We start from the raw sequence: 19,537 nt of genomic DNA, 5'->3' as shown, positions 1-19,537 counted from the left end.
AGTTGCTACAGTAGCCCCTGTGTATAAAGGAAAGGGTGATAAACATTGAAAATTACAGGCCAGTCAATTTGACATGCATTGCATGTAAGCTTTGGGAAAGCATTCTTTCTGATCATATTAGACATGTTTGCGAAATTAATAATTGGTTTGACAGAAGGCAGTTTGGGTTTAGGAAAGGTTATTCCACTGAAGTTCATCTTGTAGGATTCTAGCAAGATATAGCAGATATCCTGGATTCAGGAGATCAAATGGATTGTAATACGATTGAGATATCTATGGCATTTGATAGGGTAGATCATAAATGAGTGCAATTGGACTAGAATAAAGATTGATCAAATGGGTGGCTATATTTCCAGAAATTAGAACTCAGAGAGTTAGAGTAGGCGAAGCTTTATCTGATGTGATAATTAAGAGGGGAATTCCTCAAGGCAGTGTTATTGGACCTTTATGTTTTCTTATATATATATATATCAATGATATGTATAAAGAAGTGGAATCAGAGATAAGCCTGTTTTCAGATGACGTTATTCTGTACAGCGTAATAAATAAGATACAAGATTGTGAGCAACTGCAAAATGACCTCGATAATGTTGTGAGATGGACAGTAGGCAATGGTATGATGATAAATGGGGATAAAAGTCAGGTTGTGAGTTTCACAAATAGGAAAAGTCCTCTCAGTTTTAATTACTGCGTCGATGGGGTGAAAGTTCCTTCTGGGGATCATTGTAAGTACCTAGGTGTTAATATAAGGAAAGATCTTCATTGGAGTGATCGCACAAATATGATTGTTAATAAAGGGTACAGATCTCTGCACATGGTTATGAGGGTGTTTAGGGATTGTAGTAAGGATGTAAAGGACAGGGCATATAAGTCTCTGGTAAGATCCCAACTAGAGTATGGTTCCAGTGTATGGGACACTCACCAGGATTACTTGATTCAAGAAATGGAAAAAATCCAAAGAAAGGCAGCTCGATTTGTTCTGTGTGGTTTCTGACAAAAGAGTAGCGTTACAAAAATGTTGCAAAGTTTGAGCTGGGAAGACTAGGGAGAAAGGAGGCGAGCTGCTCGACTAAGTGGTATTTTCCGAGCTGTCAGTGGAGAGATGGCGTGGAATGACATCAGGAGACGTGTATATTTGAGTGATGTCTTTAAAAGTAGAAAAGATCACAATATGAAGATAAAGCTGGAATTCAAGAGGAAAAATTGGGGCAAATATTCGTTTATAGGTAGGCGGGTTAGTGTTTTTAATAACTTACCAAGGAAGATGTCCAATAAATTTCCAATTTCTTTGCGATCATTTAAGAAAAGGCTAGGAAAACAACGGATGGGGAATCTGCCACATGGGCGACTGCCGAGAATGCAGATATGTAATGACTGATTGATTGATTGATTGATTGATTGATTGATTGATTGATTGATTGATTGATTGATTGATTGATTGATTGATTGACTTAGCTCCATTCCTTGACACGCAAGATCTATAGTCGATAGGCACAGGTGCTGTTGCTTCTAAAGTTGTGAACTGCCACTTGGCGTGAAATCTTGGCATCACCTCTATGAAGACCTGTTTGAAGAAAAGAAATTTCGAGGATATGAAGTTGAAGCGGAAGGATAAGGTGGGTACTCTAGTATCTGTTTCCTTTTCTCTGAAAAATAAAGTCAGAAAGTTCACAATACACAATCTGAGACTTCTTCAACGGATTCGCATCAACAAAGAATCAGATGCTAACCTCAGGAATTTGTTCAAACACGAGCCAGCCTCCTTTTCCATGTCTCTCTTCACGGAGGTAGGACACTAGGACAGAAATCATTGCTGTACGAGGCATTCACTTCTATACAAGAACCAGTAGATTTCGGCAGCATCAAATGCACAGTTATTGGTGGTCGGTACCTGCTGCATAAGACTGTGTGGAGCAAATCACCAGAAGCCACATTTGAATTGATGTACCAGAATTACGTGAATTATGTTTAAAAACACTTTGGGAGCAATGCCATGGTGGTTTTTGATGGGTAACCTGTTGGCATAAGCTACCAGAGCACCAAAGCAGCAGAACGATATCGACGGTCTTTGATGCACTCACCAGTAATGTTTTTGACGTCCTTAACCTTCCTTTCCTCACACACAACATTCCACACTACCGCCATTCCAATTACACGCAGGTTCATATACTATGGTGCCAGTAGGGGCAAAAGATCCACATGAGTCGACGGCCCGAACAAATATCATTTTAAAAAATGACGTGAAATACCTGATCAGTGGACCTTCCTCTCCTCACCCCACTCGACCCACGTGAAGTCGGTTGTGAATGTAGAATTTAAATGTTTTTAGAACGCGAAGAGTTGGTGTAAGTATGTGTATCTTGAAGGGAAGAGTGGTCACGTATGTGAAGGGGGGTTCCTTGATGTTTATACATGTTGAAATTTAGGGGAACCTGATATAATTTGCATAGAAATGTTGAAAACCGAAAGTTACAAGGCAAAAACTTGCATTTTAATGCTATTTGTGATAATTTGAGAAATTTGTTGTATATTTGAACCACTTTATCTCGGTACCTATTGGCTCAGAATTACTTTCGACCAGTGACATTTGAAGGAAATTTAATGCTTATCGACGTTATAAATAGGTGTATACTGCTAAAAACGCATAGTTTAGAAGTTATAAGCGGAAACATGAAAATTTCGAGTTTTTCGATGTTTTCCGGCTCCCCTCCAAGTTAGCACAGGGTCTTCGAGGTCGAAAACTCAAATTCTACTCCACAGAGTACCCACAAACAACATATCAAAATATAATTTCCTTTGGAATACTTTCCAGGCAGAAAAGACTTGCCAGCTGGACAATTACCTCTCCATTGTATAATAACAGCTTCCTGTTAGATTCTGGCAATATTACATTTGCCACACAACCACGACCCGCTTATAGAGCACAAGCTATCACGGAAAGTTGTGATAGTATCTCGTGGCTCGCCCACTTCTCAATCAATCAATCAATCAATCAATCAATCAATCAATCAATCAATCAATCAATCAATCAATCAATCAATCAATCAATCAATCAATCAATCAATCAATCAATCAATCAATCAATCAATCAATCAATCAATCAATCAATCAATCAATCAATCAATCAATCAATCAATCAATCAATCAATCAATCAATCAATCAATCAATCAATCAATCAATCAATCAATCAATCAATCAATCAATCAATCAATCAATCAATCAATCAATACTGATCAGCATTTAGGGCAGTCGCCCAGGTGGCAGATTCCCTATTTGTTGTTTTCCTAGCCTTTTCCTAAATGATTTCAAAGAAATTGGAAATTTATTGAACATCTCTCTTGGTAAGTTATTCCAATCCCTAACTCCCCTTCCTATAAATGAATATTTGCCCCAGTTTGTCCTCTTGAATTCCAACTTTATCTTCATATTGTGATCTTTCCTACTTTTATAAACGCCATTCAAACTTATTCGTCTACTAATGTCATTCCACGCCATCTCTCCGCTGACAGCCCGGAACATAACCACTTACACGTCGTGCTATACTAATTTGTTCAGACCTCGTCGAGCATCGAATTCGAAATGCCTATGGTGACATACTGGATATATTTAGAGCAATGGAAATAATTCGTGCTTATAATTTTGTACAAGTTTCAGATACCATCTGGAAATTATCTTCCAACTGAAAAGACAGCGTTAGTTTGAAGACGAGCTGAAACTTTCATTCTATTTTGACAGCAGATTACTTGGATCGACGATGGATTTCATCAAGGACCTTAAATTCATAACGGCCTAAACAGCCAGATTCGATGTCGATAAACTGAAGATGTGAAGGTACCCAACATTAACAGTCAATAATCCCAGGATGATAATCCAGCAATCCAAGATGGGAAGACAAATTAAGATAAGCCATCACTTTAATATTTTCTTGTAAATCGGGCGTGCAAGGTGACAGTTTTGCTTGTGGTAGGATAAGTTAAATTCAATTTATCACTCGGTTCTTGATGTTCGTTAGTTGATTTTGTACCGAGATCTTTACCTTTCCATTTGCTATCTGTTAGATTCATTATTCTTGCACACAACCACGACCCGCTTATAGAATACAACGTATCACCGAAAGTTGTGGTAGTGCGCCTTAAACGAAAAGAGGATGAACCTCTTGCCAGACTCAGCAAATTTATTAGAAAGGAGATTCCAACCTCTATTTCAATTTTATAAGGAAATCTTTGCCATGTACATATGTGCAGACTGCGAGAAGCAATGCATAACCTTCGTCGTAGACATTATTCGGTTCCTCCGAACAGTTTGGGGGAGAGCGCTGAACATCGTTTTTGCTTCGTGTCAATACCCTACGTCTTGAGGATGGATGGACGCCATTATCCTAAATGGACATGTTAGTGGCACTTCAAGGTCTCGATTGCGGCGTATGTTAGTGCGCTTAAATGTTTTGTTTTATTCGACAATGCGCTTTGTGATTCGACTCGATCTAAATATAGAGGGACGTCATGATATTCATAGTTATTAGCCGTCAACTTTTTAAAAATGATTAAAATGTGTACCTTGGTCTCCACAAACCCAGAATCATGCATTTCTGCAGTCTTTCGCTTTTGACTCATACAATTTATGGAACTCAATGCGCCCTATGATCAGTTGAATTTTATTCACCTTGATGACGAGCCTGGTAGTATATTTTAAACGTACCGGTATATTTTTCTACTACTACAGATCTAATTAAACATTTACCAATGTTCCATGGAACACGAATCCAAGTAAAAAAAACCATGAAGTCATCAGAATGTGTACAATTCTGTCAAACTCTATTGTAGCGGGCAGTGAAAAGAAAGTGAAACTGCAGCGTCGTAAGCTTAGCTGACACTCACTAGGAGACAGTGACGCTTCAGTCTCTTGGTGATAAAGCCTCAGTTGTTTCCAATTTCTAAGCTTGAGGGGGATAGAAGGCACTTTAGAGAAACTGAATCCCATTGTTATATCGTCCTCGAGCCAAGTGCCCGTTTGATGATACATAGCTCTGCCAACTCCTCCTACAGCATTAATCGCAGGCGACTGGAAGGAAAAGCTGCCGCAGAAGTAATTGGCCTTCCTCCAACAGCTTCGTTTCCTTTGTAATTTCATACTCCATTTTTTAACTCTTGCTTTTGTACATAAAGTAGCCCACCCTTTGCAGCTGTGCTGCGGTTCAGAGTTAACTACTACAGTGTGTCCCACTTCAAAAATAGGATGTTGGTAAGGGACTCTGTCCCAGTTCACTTCCATTGACAACGGCTCATTTTCAAAAATTGCTTTATTTGCTGTCAGTAACCCAGGCTGATAAACAGGCTGCTATAAGGATTGGTATTACAAGAGAATGTGAATGAGAATCTTAATAAAGTACTCATTATATTAATATCACCAAAACGGACACAACACTGTTTTTCTATATGTCCTCAACTAAAGTCTCCTATTTTTTTCATAGCCTGTCAGTTTATTCTTTCTTTCTTCATAATATGTATTGTGCGAGTACCTAACCACTCACTAACTTATTAGCCGTCATTTCTGCTCGCATACAATACGATTTCCTCCCATTGAGACAAAAGCCAAACGAACAGTGATCTTCCTCCGGAAATCTCCCTCTGCCTCTATAGATATTGATACATTCCAAAGTTTACTAATTGTTTAATGCTCAGCTCAGAGAGGAGGATGAGGAGAAATTACTTTTTTTCACCTCTTAATCATTTCTCTCTGTTTTGTAAAAGTATTTTTATTGGCACTCAGTAAAGCAATGGAGCTCGCTGTCAGGGGATGTCACGAACTTTTCTCTCTCTCTTTCTAGTCAGCCTTAAGGTTGATTGGCAGTAGCTTTCCATTCTTCACGTTTATCTGCTTTCCTTTTCAGTTCGTAGTAGGAATCACATCTCATGTCATCTAATATTTGCGTCATGTACTCTAATCTTCATGGTCCTCTATATTTTTCCCTCTATGGTACCCTCTATTATTTTCTTCAATAACCCATCATGTATAATTATATGGCCTATTACATGATTCCGATGTCTTTTTATTTGTGTCATAAAACATTTTCTTTCTCCTTATCTTCTGAACACCTCTTCATTCGTGACCAATTCTCCACAACTAATTTTCAGTAATCTCTCATAGTATCAATCTTCAGATGCAATTTACCCTTTCACCTAATGTCCAAGTTTAACTTGCATATAAAGCAATACTCCATATACAGGTCTTCAATAAATGTATCCTCACATTACGACTTATGGTTTTTGCTGTAAAGAGGTTATTCTTCTTATTAAAATAATTCTTGGCTTGATCAATCCTACTCAATATCTCACGACAAATTTTTTCATCACTCGTGACTTTACTTTCTAAGTATTTTAATTCAGACTCTTCCAATATTTCAGTTGAACATAAAATAAAATCTTATTTAAATGAACTGCTGCATGTGTCTGTGAGTGAATGGGGGGGGGGGGGTAGGGGGACGAGTGAATGTCAGAATGATAGAGTGAAAGGAAGTATTTGTGCAAATAAATGAATGGGTGATTAGCTAAATGTCGATAGAGAAAAAGAATGAATGAGCAGTGAAAATGATGTATACATGTATAGTTTGCAAAGAATTTTGTAAACCATATGCATGTTGTAATTAATATATAATTTTAAACATAAGTATAGAAATACTTTGTATGTATATAGGGCTCACCCCTTTTCCTTTAAACTCTCTATATTTCCGTTCAGAATTCTGGTGAATAAAATAACATTAATAATTCTTAGCCAATTGCACACGAAGTCTTGTACGTGACAGTCATTGGGAAATTTGTTTCACGTGTATCTGTTTTCAGGCGTTCATCTTTGAATTAGTTAAGATTTCTTTGTATATTAAGTATTAAGCCCAGAGGCTGGTTGGATCCTCAAAATAGCACCACCATAATTGTAGGAAAACCGATAAAAACGATGGCAGCGCCATAGTGAGGGTATAAGGCATAATGAAAAATGAAATTGTTTGGCATTCCTTTCTTCATTGGATCAGAAAGTGCTATTGTAGCACATTTCGTACATTCAGATGCTCAACTTATGCTCTGAATGTCATTACTCAGCACCATCCATACCTCAATAGCTTCCATATTATCACAGCCATAAATGACTGTGAGTCCCGTAGACGCTACATTTCCTCTGGCCTGTTCCAAGAGACAGATGCGAAGATCAAGAACTAGCAACAGTCGATGTCTTCTTTAGTGGCGCCTATTGCCATGCATTTTTGTGTCTATGTTGAATTTGTGCCATCATAACATTATTTTCTAATACTGTATCACGAGCATCTTGAGGAACATCGAGGAACCGTGATCAGATTAATAAAACAGATTGTCCAATGACATCGTTTTAGAATTTTACTCAATATGTCTATTCTCTTTCTTTCTGTGCTATTTAGTGTCTATGTTGCAACTCCGTACAATGTTAAACTTCACAAAAAAGTGTTTGAAAACATCTTCAATATCTATTTTTGAGTTGAACACATTTATTTCCTTAATAAGGACCTTCCTTGCTTGACTTAGTCGTATTTTATGTCTTCGTTACATGCATCGACATTAATTGTTCTAATAACCAAGTAACAACTCATCCACTCCATTTCCTAATCTAATATTTCCCACATCACCTGACGTTATTCGATTACATTCAGTTACTTTTTGTTCTGGATTTAATTTCGTAACCCTTTCCAAAGAATTGGTGAACACCATTCAGTAGTTTATCCAGATCTTCTGCAGATTCAGGTAAAACAACTCTATCATCGGAGTGTTGATTTTCCCTCCTTGAAATGTAATTCTGTTACAAATTATTCTTTCATTTTCTTTACCGCCTATTATACGCAATCATTGAAAATGAAAGAGGACAGACTGCAGCATGTATCACTCCTTCCTGGATATTGCTTCCCTTTCATAGCCGTTATTAGTAATATGTCATCAAGATGTTTGGAATGTGATGGTCTACATGACTGAATGCATTGTGGGAAAATCTGGCCTACTGCACTATAGAGTTGGCAAGGAAACGTCGTTAAGTGTATCATTTTGAAGTAAACTGATTGTGTTAAAGCTGATGTCGTAAACATAAACTCTCTTACTTTTATTTCGCTTAACGTAAGTGATGATTGTTGGGGTTTTCAATAATAGCTTTGTGATGTGTAATATGAATCAGTGGCAGAATATATGGCTCTTGATTCCAAGGCCAATGATTTGATCCTTGCTCAGTTTGTTGATTTTTGAAGATCTCGGAACGTATAGTGATTGTTGTTGGCGTATTAATCACCTCTTGTGACGTTTTCGACGTCACCAGAAAATATAAATTAAATCAACCTTAGGAGCAGTCCAATACAATTCTGCTCCCATTAATAGACAGCAGCACAATCTGAGCATCGAAATCGGTACCAAATGCAGGTTGTTTGGATGGTTGCACTAGAGGTCTACAACTCGGTAGCTGATGTCGTGCTCTAATTTACTTCTTTTATTGCATTTTATATCTTTTGAGAGATCCTCTTTAAAATTCTGAAATATAAACATGATGCTTGAGTGATAATAGGTTCTAATTATCTCCTTTAAAACCTGAAGTTTTCACTTTCTACGTAGACCACATCAAGCAAGGAATCAGGCAATTCCTCACGAAAATAAATCTCCCCTCAAACACAGATTATGCGGAGAAGGTTTCCTGGAAAATTCTGCAGTCATTGTAATAAGTCCCACCCGCCAATGGGAAGATGAGGCTGAGTCGAGAATTTCCAAGCGTAATTAGACGGTACGAATCAGATGTAGACATTTGTTTGTCATTGACGCCTTTGAAATGCCACTCTGAAACAGAGATCAAAGTACTGAATGGTTGTCGCCGTATGAGGATAAAGAGAGGAAAACATTTTAAAATTTCGAAGTCAAAACAAGGAGTATTTACATTTATGTTCTCCAAGGAATTGTGCATAAAATATGGTTGTACTGTCTAAGAGGGAAATTATTTTAAAAAATCGAACCCTTTGCCGGAGACACTGGCACTTATGCAATCAGAGATCATGAACCAAGACTTATAGCCACTTCTCCAAACCCGAGATAAGACAGTAGGATCAAATTAAGTCGAAGTGATCGATTCTTCTGTATTCATAAGACTTTTGTAAATGTTTTACTCTCCGTTCTCATATGGCGACTTACAATAACTCAGTACTTTCGTCTTAGTTTAAGAGCTGAGTTTTGAAGACGTCACTGCCAATAGAAAAACAACTTTTCAGAGACATACATAATTCTACTCTTAAGGGGGAGACCCAGCTTAACAAAGAAAAAAAAATAGGTTAATATTCATTCGATTGTTAAATATGATACAATTGTTGTTGACAATTGCTGGACATATCCCAGTATTGGCATGCTTCCTGGCAACCAGAAGCAACTTTAATAATGTCAGAATTTTAATAATTTTAGTATTTTAAAATAAAATGTTCAAAATTTCCCGCCTTTTTAACAATATATCACTGTTTCCCTTATAATTCCAAGTTTATAAAATATTTCGTACTTTTCCTTTTTTAAAAGTGTGTATCAAAACTCCAGCTACAAAATGAACCTCAATCATTAACATAGACTATGATTTGGATTTTTTATCGCGTTTTTATTCCGAGCACCAGAAAATATTTATAGATTTTTAAATAAAAATGTTATATAAAATCTAATTTAAATCCTATTGATCTGAACAAGGTACAGATTGTAGTACAACACTATGGGAGGAAACTCTGAAAAATTCATAATTATCCGTGAATCAGTAAGAGGGTTATGAAGGAAACCGTGATATATTGTTATAAAGGCGGGAAATTTTGAACATTTTATTTGAAAATGTTATAATTAGAATTTTGACATTGTTGAAGTTGCTTCTGATTGCTCTGAAGCATGGAAATACTGGGATATGCGCAGCATTTGTCAACAATGTTTGTAGCATATATAACAATCGAATGAATATTGGCCTATTTTCCTCGTGTTAAGCTAGGTCTCCCCACTTAAAATATAATTGAGTGTCATATTTTTAATGACGTGGACAGTATTGAAGGAACATGAACCATACCAGGAGTTTGAAGGCTGCTCTAGCTGTTGAATTTACAATTATTTTGAACCTTTCACATTGACGTAAAAGGAGGTAGGAGGATTTTCTACGGAATATTAAATGCTTGAATAAGATTCAACCACTTACGTTTAATTTCATAAATTAGGTCATAACCAACTTTAACGACTAATTTTGAGTCCATCATATTATTTTTAAATTGACAGGTTTGAAGCATTGCCATCGCATTTTACTTGTACTATAAGTAATTTCCGATATTATTTTGAATGCTTTTTTAATGTGCTGGTGTTCTGTAGGGAAGTCATAATAATGCGTTTGATGGGTGGTTCGTTGACAATCCCATTTGCTGTGAAGGGCTTACTGTCATTAATACCAGTCGCACCAATTAGTAGTGACAACCTCTCATTCAGCATTGAAGCTCTGCGGTGGAGCGTGGCCCCAGTTCGAGACTCCAACTATCTAATTATCCCTAACAACTATTATCCCTACCTCTCGCGGGGAGTTAAACAGGTGACAAACTACACCCCCTATTCTGGTCATATCTGAACTGGAACAGGATGCGCACATTTTGTGATTATATTCTTCAGCGAGTCAGTGGAACATAACGCAGTGCAGTTCTGCTAAAGAGGGTAACACAATATAGCAGTCTCGATCGATTAATGTACTCGTAGTTTCAGTGGTTTAGGAGGCAACACCTTAATTTGCTTTTGCTTTTGTTCTTTGAAATATTTGAGTTTGGTGTACTCTAATGTGATATGAATGGCGACTTACTGAGTTGAAACTCGGTTTAGAACCATTGTGTTATGTCACCTTCATTCAATCAATATACCACTAGCTGTTTTCCTTCCTGCATGGTAATACAATTTATATGTTAGAAACAATATGATAGTTTGTCACTAAAATATGATATACTGTATCTTTTTAACTCATGTCTAGTTGATCGACAGTGTCTTGATATTCGCCCAAAACATTCAATAATATTATGGATTTTGTGTACGACTAACTACTTTTACTGTTTTCGGAGACGTCGTGGTGCCAGAAATTTATTCCACAGGAGATAATTCACTTGCTTGTGAATCTACTGACACGAGACAGCCGTATTTGATACCATCGGACTGAGCCTGGATCAAATCCATTTACCGTTTACTTGAACTAAATGGAAGAAAACAGAAAACAAAATAGGGTAAGTATTAGTATTTAAATCGAGGTATTGATAATTGAAATGAAACAGTCTTATAGCCTTGTCCTAACAATATTAGATATTTAAAGACAAGACTTCAAAATCATAGTAATTTTGTGTAAATTTTTATGTGATGGTGTTGTAAATACAATATTAAGCTTGTAATGAATTATTGCATAATTTAGTCTGCTCTAAAACGTAATTTTAAATTATTGAAGTAGTCAGTGAATTTATATGAATCTGCGGTGTAATTATTGCAGTACTACTTGGAAATGTTTTAATTTTCATTCTGTAAATCTTGAGTGAATTCCTATGCATGATCGTCATTTAATCGATAGTTTTATGAACAATATCAGTCCATTGGCTAATGGCTATTGGCCGCAGTTCAAAACGCTGACGGCTTGGCGTTCACTAAACCTACCATCGAAAAAGGGTAACCTAAGTCTACTGGTAGCCCACGTTTTGATCCCAGCATAATCCACTGATCGATCGATCAATAAATCAATCAATCAATCAATCAATCAATCAATCAATCAATCAATCAATCAATCAATCAATCAATCAATCAATCAATCAATCAATCAATCAATTGATCGATTTCCTAGGTGGGTGTAGTAGAATAACACCCACGATATATCCTGCCTGTCAATCATTCAATCACCACTGATCTGCATTTAAGGTAGTCGTCCAGGTGGCACATCTCCTAGTTTTAAAAAAAAATTATTGCAAAGAATTTGGAAATTTATTGAACACCTCCCTTCGTAAATTATTCCAATCCCTAACTCTTCCTCCTATAAACGAATATTTGCCCTAATTTCCTCTTGAATTCCAACTTTATCTTCATACTTCTTTCCTACTTTTAAAACCACCACTCAAGCTTATTCGTCTACTTACACATATATAATTGAAATGAAGCAGTCTTATAGCCTTGTCCCAACAATATTAGATATTTAAAGACAAGACTCCAAAATCATAGTAATTTTGTGTAAATTTTTATGTGAACTCTCTTCTGACAGTTCGAAACACCACATAGTCGAGCATCTCGTCTCCTTACTTCCAAGTTTTCCGAGCCCAAAATTTGTGACATTTTCGTAATACTACTCCTTTGTCGGAAAACACCCAGAACAAATCGTGCTGTTTTCCATCGAATCATTTCCAGTTCTCGTATCAAGTAGTCCTGGTGGGAATCTCATACACTGGAACCATACTTTAGTTGGGGTCCTGCCAGAGACTTACACGCCCTCTCCTTACATCCTTACTACACCCCCTACATACTCTCATAACCATGTGGAGAGATCTGTAACCTTTCCTGACAACCTCCTTAATATGATTTCCGCAATATACCTTGCCCTGTACTATTCGTTACTTTCTAGTCAAACAACCAGTACTAACAACGTTAATATTACGGAGAATTACCTCCAGAAGACCAGAGGTGAATGCTAGTCGAGATGTGATGCTCGCCATGCCAGTTATTTCTCTTCTACCAGACGTAAAGTTTGTGGGTGAGCTTTAATATACTTTAACTTGCCTTGTGGGTGGGGGCAGTAGAATAACACCCACATTATCTCCTACCTGTCGTAAAAGGCAACTAAAAGGGGCTCCAGGGACTCTTGACTTGGGAGCGTGAGTTGGCGACCATGTGGTCTTTAGCTGAGCCCTGGCATTGCTTGTGCCAGGCTCCTCACTTTCATCTGTCCTACCCGACGTCAGTTGATCAACTCTTGTTCATTTCAGATCCCGACGGTATTAGGTCACGAGGCCCAGAAAGTCTTTCATTTTCATGCCCGTAGTGGACTTTGGTTTTCTTTTCTTTGGCTGATACCTTAAGTTTTCTAATTGTCGGATACCCGCTACTCCCGCCTCCCCACTGATTAGAGTTATTGGAGATTGCCCAGTTGTACGTGCACTTAAAACAATATTCACCCCCACTGCTATGACAACAATGGTGCGGCACCACATTCTCTATGCGGTCCGTCCTTAATGTTATAAGTGGTGCCTGCAATAATATTCCACTTTGAAGGGGGTATGCGAAGTAGCTCCTTTGGGAAGAGCTTTCGCATTACTGGCCATCCGCATGGTCGTTTGCAAGACTACTTTTTATTTATTCTCTCTCGACCGCGCGTCAAATTTTCTTTTTCATTTCATTATCTACCTTGAAAGCCTTGCAGGCGGCCATGGACCGGGGGTGACAGTGGCTCTTGAGCGGCAGTGGTCTAGCGCCGGGGATGTCCTGGTATGACAGCGACAGAGTAATCAGTGCCGAAAGGAGATATGGGATTGCCTGGTGGGTTTAGGGAGGTTTCTCATAACTTCTCCTTTACGGAGGGGTGGAAGTAGCTGGCAGAAGACTAGCCTTTGCACCTCAAGTTATTCTGTACTCTTGTGCTAGGCTATGTTCCTGCGTTAGTACTCACTTGTCGGTCATTTGTCCAAACAGGTAGGTCACCACAGGCCATGAGGCGGGGCGGAGCCTCACGGCACCCCCCTCCCCAAAGACACATACTAAAACAGGTTTATTTAGAGCTGGGGACGGTAGGAGCGGAGCGGAGCAGTTGCTTTCGCTCGTCCTCCGGAGACCTCCGGTAGTCCTCCGATTGAATTCACGGGCGGAAAATTCAAATGCTTTAATGTGGGCAATGTTGTAACGATGATCTTAGGAGGAATTACAATTTAAATTTCATTACTAATTCCACAGATGCATGTGTTCCCCCACGTTTGTCATTCAAATGCTGTAGTCCTTTCAAGATTGCCTCATTATTTTGTTACGCTGTGAATAACAGATTTTGATCTGTTGAAGTTCATTTTGCGTCCGCCTCTGTGGTGTAGTGCTTAGTGTGATTAGCTGCCACCCCCGGAGGCCCGGGTTCGATTCCCGGGTCTGCCACGAAATGTGATAAAATGGTATGAGGGCTGGAACGGGGTCCGCTCAGCCTCGGGAGGTCAACTGAGTAGAGATGGGTTCGATTCCCACCTCAGCCATCCTGGACATGGTTTTCCGTGGTTTCCCAGTTCGCCTCCAGGCAAATGCCGGGATGATACCTAAGTTAAGGCCACGGCCGCTTCCTTCCCTCTTCCTTGTCTATCCCTTCCGATCTTTCCATCCCCCGTAAGGCCCCTGTTCAGCATAGCAGGTGAGGCCGCCTGGCGAGGTACTGGTCATCTTCCCCAGTTGTATCCCACGACCCAGAGTCTGAATCTCCAGGATACTGCCCTTGAGGCGGTGGAGGTGGGATACCTCGATGACTCCGAGGGAAAAACCAACCCTGGAGGGTAAGCAGATTAAGAAAGAAAGAAAGATCATTTATTACTGAAGAGAATGAAGTGATTGGATTTGTTTATATGCTGTACCGGGCTGAGTAGTTCTGGCTAGTGGCTGGGACGGAGCGGTGCAGTTGTTGTGACGTCATCATCCGCTTATACCGAGTAAACTACCGAGTGAATGTACTGTAGCGGCATGCCAACGTAAAGGTATTTCACCCGTATATTCAATGCACTTTTCTCACAACATAACTGTTTCGCTTAATACAGCAATGTTGTTTTCTTCTGCTGAAGCCGACTACCACCCGTCACGTAATTGCGGCCGCAAAATGTGCATTTTGCTGATGTTTATCATCGGTAATTTCAAAGAAATGCCATGCATCAGACGGCCTTCGTGGTACAAATTTCTGTACAAATTTATTAAATGCCTTTAAATATTCTAAAACACGAATACCATCTAAAAACGGGATTAAATATCAAACCAATACCACAATTATTTTCTAATATACTTTGCATTACCTACACAACACAACAAGCAGAGGAAATATAGACGCAAATTTAATACGCACAGACTGATTACAGGTACAATACACTTACAAGGGGAGGCCATGACGTTCGGATCACGGACTACCTTCCAACTTTGTACACATTTAGTAGTCCATTAGGACAACATAATGTGCAAGTAGTACGGCGTACTACTAAGGCGTTCTCGAGAAAATCGCAAGAAAACCTTTCGCGTCGAATATGTACCGGTGCTTTGGGTGCACGAACACGAAACGGCGGTGGTCGAGTGGTTAGCGTTCAAGCTCCGAAAGCGCTGATTCACTGGATCGAGTCCCGCTTCTCGCATTGTTTTTCAACACTGGTTATTTTCTTCAAAATGCTATTTGTTCGGGGCGTCGACCCATGTGGATTTTTTGCCCCTACAGGCACCATATTGTATGAATCTGCGTGTAATTGGAATGGCGGTAGTGTGGAATGTTGTGTGTGAGGGAAGGAAGATTAAGGACGTCACAAACACCCAGTCCCCAGGACTGGGATAGTATTCATTACAATTAAAAAAACACCGGCGCGGCTGGGAATGGAACCCGGGGCCGCCGGGCGACAGGCGGACGCGTTGGCCCCAACACCGCGGAGACGTACGAGAGTACGTGCAGTCTATCACATATATAACACTTCAAAGGTAATATAATGAAAAAGGTCTTTTATCTACTACTAAGGCGTTCTCAAGAAAATCGCAAGATAACCTTTCGCGTCGAATATGTACCGGTGCTTTGGGTTCACCAGCACGAAACGGCGGCGGTCGAGTGGTTAGCGTTCAAGCTCCGAAAGCGCTGGTTCACTGGATCGACTTTTATCGGAAATATCTATATTATTAAACGTTAACGATAAATGCGAATGTATATATTTCATATATTCGCCTTCTTCATACTTATAAAGCAGTATTTACTACGTCGCTACCACATCCGTTGCGCTCCACTACTGGAAGTGCAAGCGAGCACACATTCAGTACTGTTGCTCCGTCCTCCGCTCGCCCACCGCTCGCCCTCCGAAACCACCGATTGGTTTCCAAGCAACAGTTGACTACCGGAGAATACCGGAGGGAGCGCTGCACTCGCACTACCGATTGCAATCATAGGAGCAACAGCTCCGTTCCCAGCTCTAGGTTTATTCTCTTCATCTAACCTAGAAAAAGGCAAACCTTGTCGAGCTGGGCTGAGCGATGACCGTCCGACCAGGCCTTCAGTGATTTCCATCTCTTCGGGTCATTAATGAAGCACGAGGATTAACGTCATGACGTGGCTTCAGAAACTGGAAACAGATTTCTGTCTTGCCAACATCGATGTCTTGGTGTAGAGGAACAAGAGCTTGGATAAGAATGGTGAGTATATTGCATAGCAATGTGTACTACTATGTATTCTTTTGTGTGCTTGTAAAATAAAGTTTCGCCGTGCAAGATCTTGTTTCCTTATTTTTTTAAAGGTACATTGTACTTGTAACACATGATGCCCGTCATCCTTGAAGGGTCTGCCTTACAAAGCCACTCTTAGTAATAAGCCATGCAAAATGCACCCTAACAAAATTCCCTGTACTTGCGGCAAGGTACACATTGGCCAAACATTCCAGTTCCATTGGTACTCGTATCAAGGAACAACAACGTAATATCCGTCTCAACCAGCCGGGCAAATCAGCAATAGCTAAGCACGCCCAATCTATGTCGCGTTCCAAGATGTTCGACTACTACTAACATGTTTTCATTCCTTTCTTGAAGGAGGTGAGCCTCTTAGACGGTTATACAGTCTCTGAGACTAGGAGATTCATGAAGAATGTTTGGAGTAGGCGTTCGTTGCTTATGCCTCGGCATTCACCTTAGTGCAGGAGAATGGAAAACCACGGAAGACAATTTTCAAGACAGCCGAAGGTGTGGACCAGTCCCTCTCCGTCTCCCGAACACAGGGACGTAGAGCCACGGTAGAGCCGTGGCCATCCTTCCTCTGCTCGGTTGGCCGGTCAGAGTGCAGAGCTGTCGGACCATGGGCCAGCGGTGGCCACGTGTGGACCCAGACTCACCCTGCATCCGCCGATCCGATGTTCGAGCTCTTACCACACTAAACTCTACAGGCCTGGGATTATACGGGAAGCTGTGGAAATACGCATTTCAACAGGGGCACTCTCTGTCACTTACGTAATATGTGGTTGCCAGCCATTAAGGATTTATATAGGTGTCCTTTCACTATTATCATTTCTTTCCGATCTTTTCCAGATTAGTATTCTCCTCATCACGAGATGGTTCACACTGTGCACAGGGAGCCGTCTAGTGCTGTTAATTGAGTGAACAGTCATCCATATGTATAAAATAAGAGATTTGTCTGTACATTGCTCAGAATTTAAAAAGGATGGTATTTCTCTATCGGTCATGTCCACAACAACAAGGAAACATACTTTTTACTTTTCCGTAATGTCTGTCTGTCTGTCTGTCTGTCTGTCTGTCTGTCTGTCTGTCTGTCTGTCTGTCTGTCTGTCTGTCTGTCTGTCTGTCTGTCTGTATGTACGTAGCATCACGAGAAAACGGCTGAAGAGAATTTAACGAAAATCGGTATGTAAAGTTAGAAAATGAGCCACTACAATCTAGGCTATAAATCATTTTATTCACGCTGAGTGAAATAGTAGTTTAGGGGAAGGCCTAAAATTTAATTCTCAAATATTTATGTTATTAGTTCTGCTATCGATAAATACTACATAAGCTAACTAAAGTTATATAGAATTACATTTCCGATCATTTATGTCTTATACATTTTTACCGTACCGGCTATGATAACAGAGATAGGCCTATTCTTGAATTTGTATTTCTGTTGTTAAGGTCATATCAATGACGACCAACGAGAAAATGGGTAAACAGAATTTAATGATAGTCGGTATATAGACTTGGGGTATAAGAAACCAGTTTAAGGTATAAGCAATTTTATTTACTCTGAATGAAATGGTAGTTTAGGAGAAGGCGCCAATTTAATTTTTAAAATTCCTATGTTATTGGTCCTACTGAGAAGTACTACATAATGAGAACTTCCTAACTCGCTGACTAACTTTACAAACATATAAATCTGGATTTAACTTGAAAATCTGAATATCTGCATTTAAAATGGAAATTATGAAAGTTAACATTCATTAAATAAAATACACACTTGTTGAACCTTGTACTCGCACTTACTTGTTACCTGCTTACTTACACATACGTTATTTGAAGGGCGCCAGCTGTCACTCAGTACAGCAATAATAGAATGAGACTCTTGACCATCTCTAGGGTGTGGGGTAATAAGCTTACTTTTGACAACATACCATATAAGTTCTGGGAAAAGGAGATTGGCGTTCGGTTTCCCCATTAATTTTGAGGTTAAAATATTTTACTGTCAATGAAATGAAACCATGAATTCGTTTGATAGAACAAAATATATTCTTTAAATAATATATCAAAAAATAGTGAGTCTTGTTGCGATAAAACAGATGAGAATATGAAATTATGACATTGCAACTAAAAGAAACTAGGCATGAATTTGAATTCTTCTTGACCGGACATTTAACAATTTATACGAAATATTTCCCTCACTGATTCACTTGACTGTACCTTCAACACTTTGAGTGTAATTACGACGTAATCCATTGCTCTGGTGTTTACTGTAGATGTGTCACGCCTAACGTGGTGATACTTCCTTGAGACTGCTTCTTCTCCATATCCTCTGACTTCTTTGTAAGTCACTATGGTATGACCTCTTGGCAGGTCCAGGGTTGCCCTCTCTGACTCCTTAGTAAGCCTTGCGTCCGCGTCTTCCACTAAGTGACGGACCAACCATTTGGTCTCACTCTCTCAATGACCAATAATGGCTCACTGAGTCTTCACCATCTCTCGTTCACTGGCCAACTAAGGCCTCTTGATCTAGTAGACTTGTTCACTGTACTGCATCCGTATAAGTAATGACTGACGCTACAATGTGCACCCACCTTATATAGACTTTGGTTGACACAGCTACGTAATCTCCAAAAATAACAATGACATACTCCCACCTACGCGACAGATATTACACGCAGTGGTGAAATAGCCCCGCGGCGACGAGTCCGTGCGCGCATATTCTAAATAAATACAATGACGTAGCCATGGCTTGGCGATGACTTGGCAGAATCGCCAGAGGTCTAGCAATATCACAACGTCACTTCCAATCTCTGATATATACAACAATTCTCACTGTACAGGTATTGAGTGTTATACTACACATACGTATATATGTATACATCTAAGTGCAATCTTGCAAGCAACAGGCAATTGCAAAATTGAATAAAACGGATAATTACAATAATAGTACAATATCACAGATAACATAATAATAATACTGACATAATAATAATAATAATAATAATAATAATAATAATAATAATAATAATAATATTAATAATAAAATACAGATAAAGTCATACAATAATAAAAATACAGATATCATCTTGTAACGGGATTTGAACCGTTACAATAACAA

Source organism: Anabrus simplex, chromosome 1 (genome assembly GCF_040414725.1).
Source record: "Anabrus simplex isolate iqAnaSimp1 chromosome 1, ASM4041472v1, whole genome shotgun sequence".
NCBI lineage: Eukaryota > Metazoa > Arthropoda > Insecta > Orthoptera > Tettigoniidae > Anabrus > Anabrus simplex.
Note: the sequence above shows the minus strand (reverse complement) of the source record.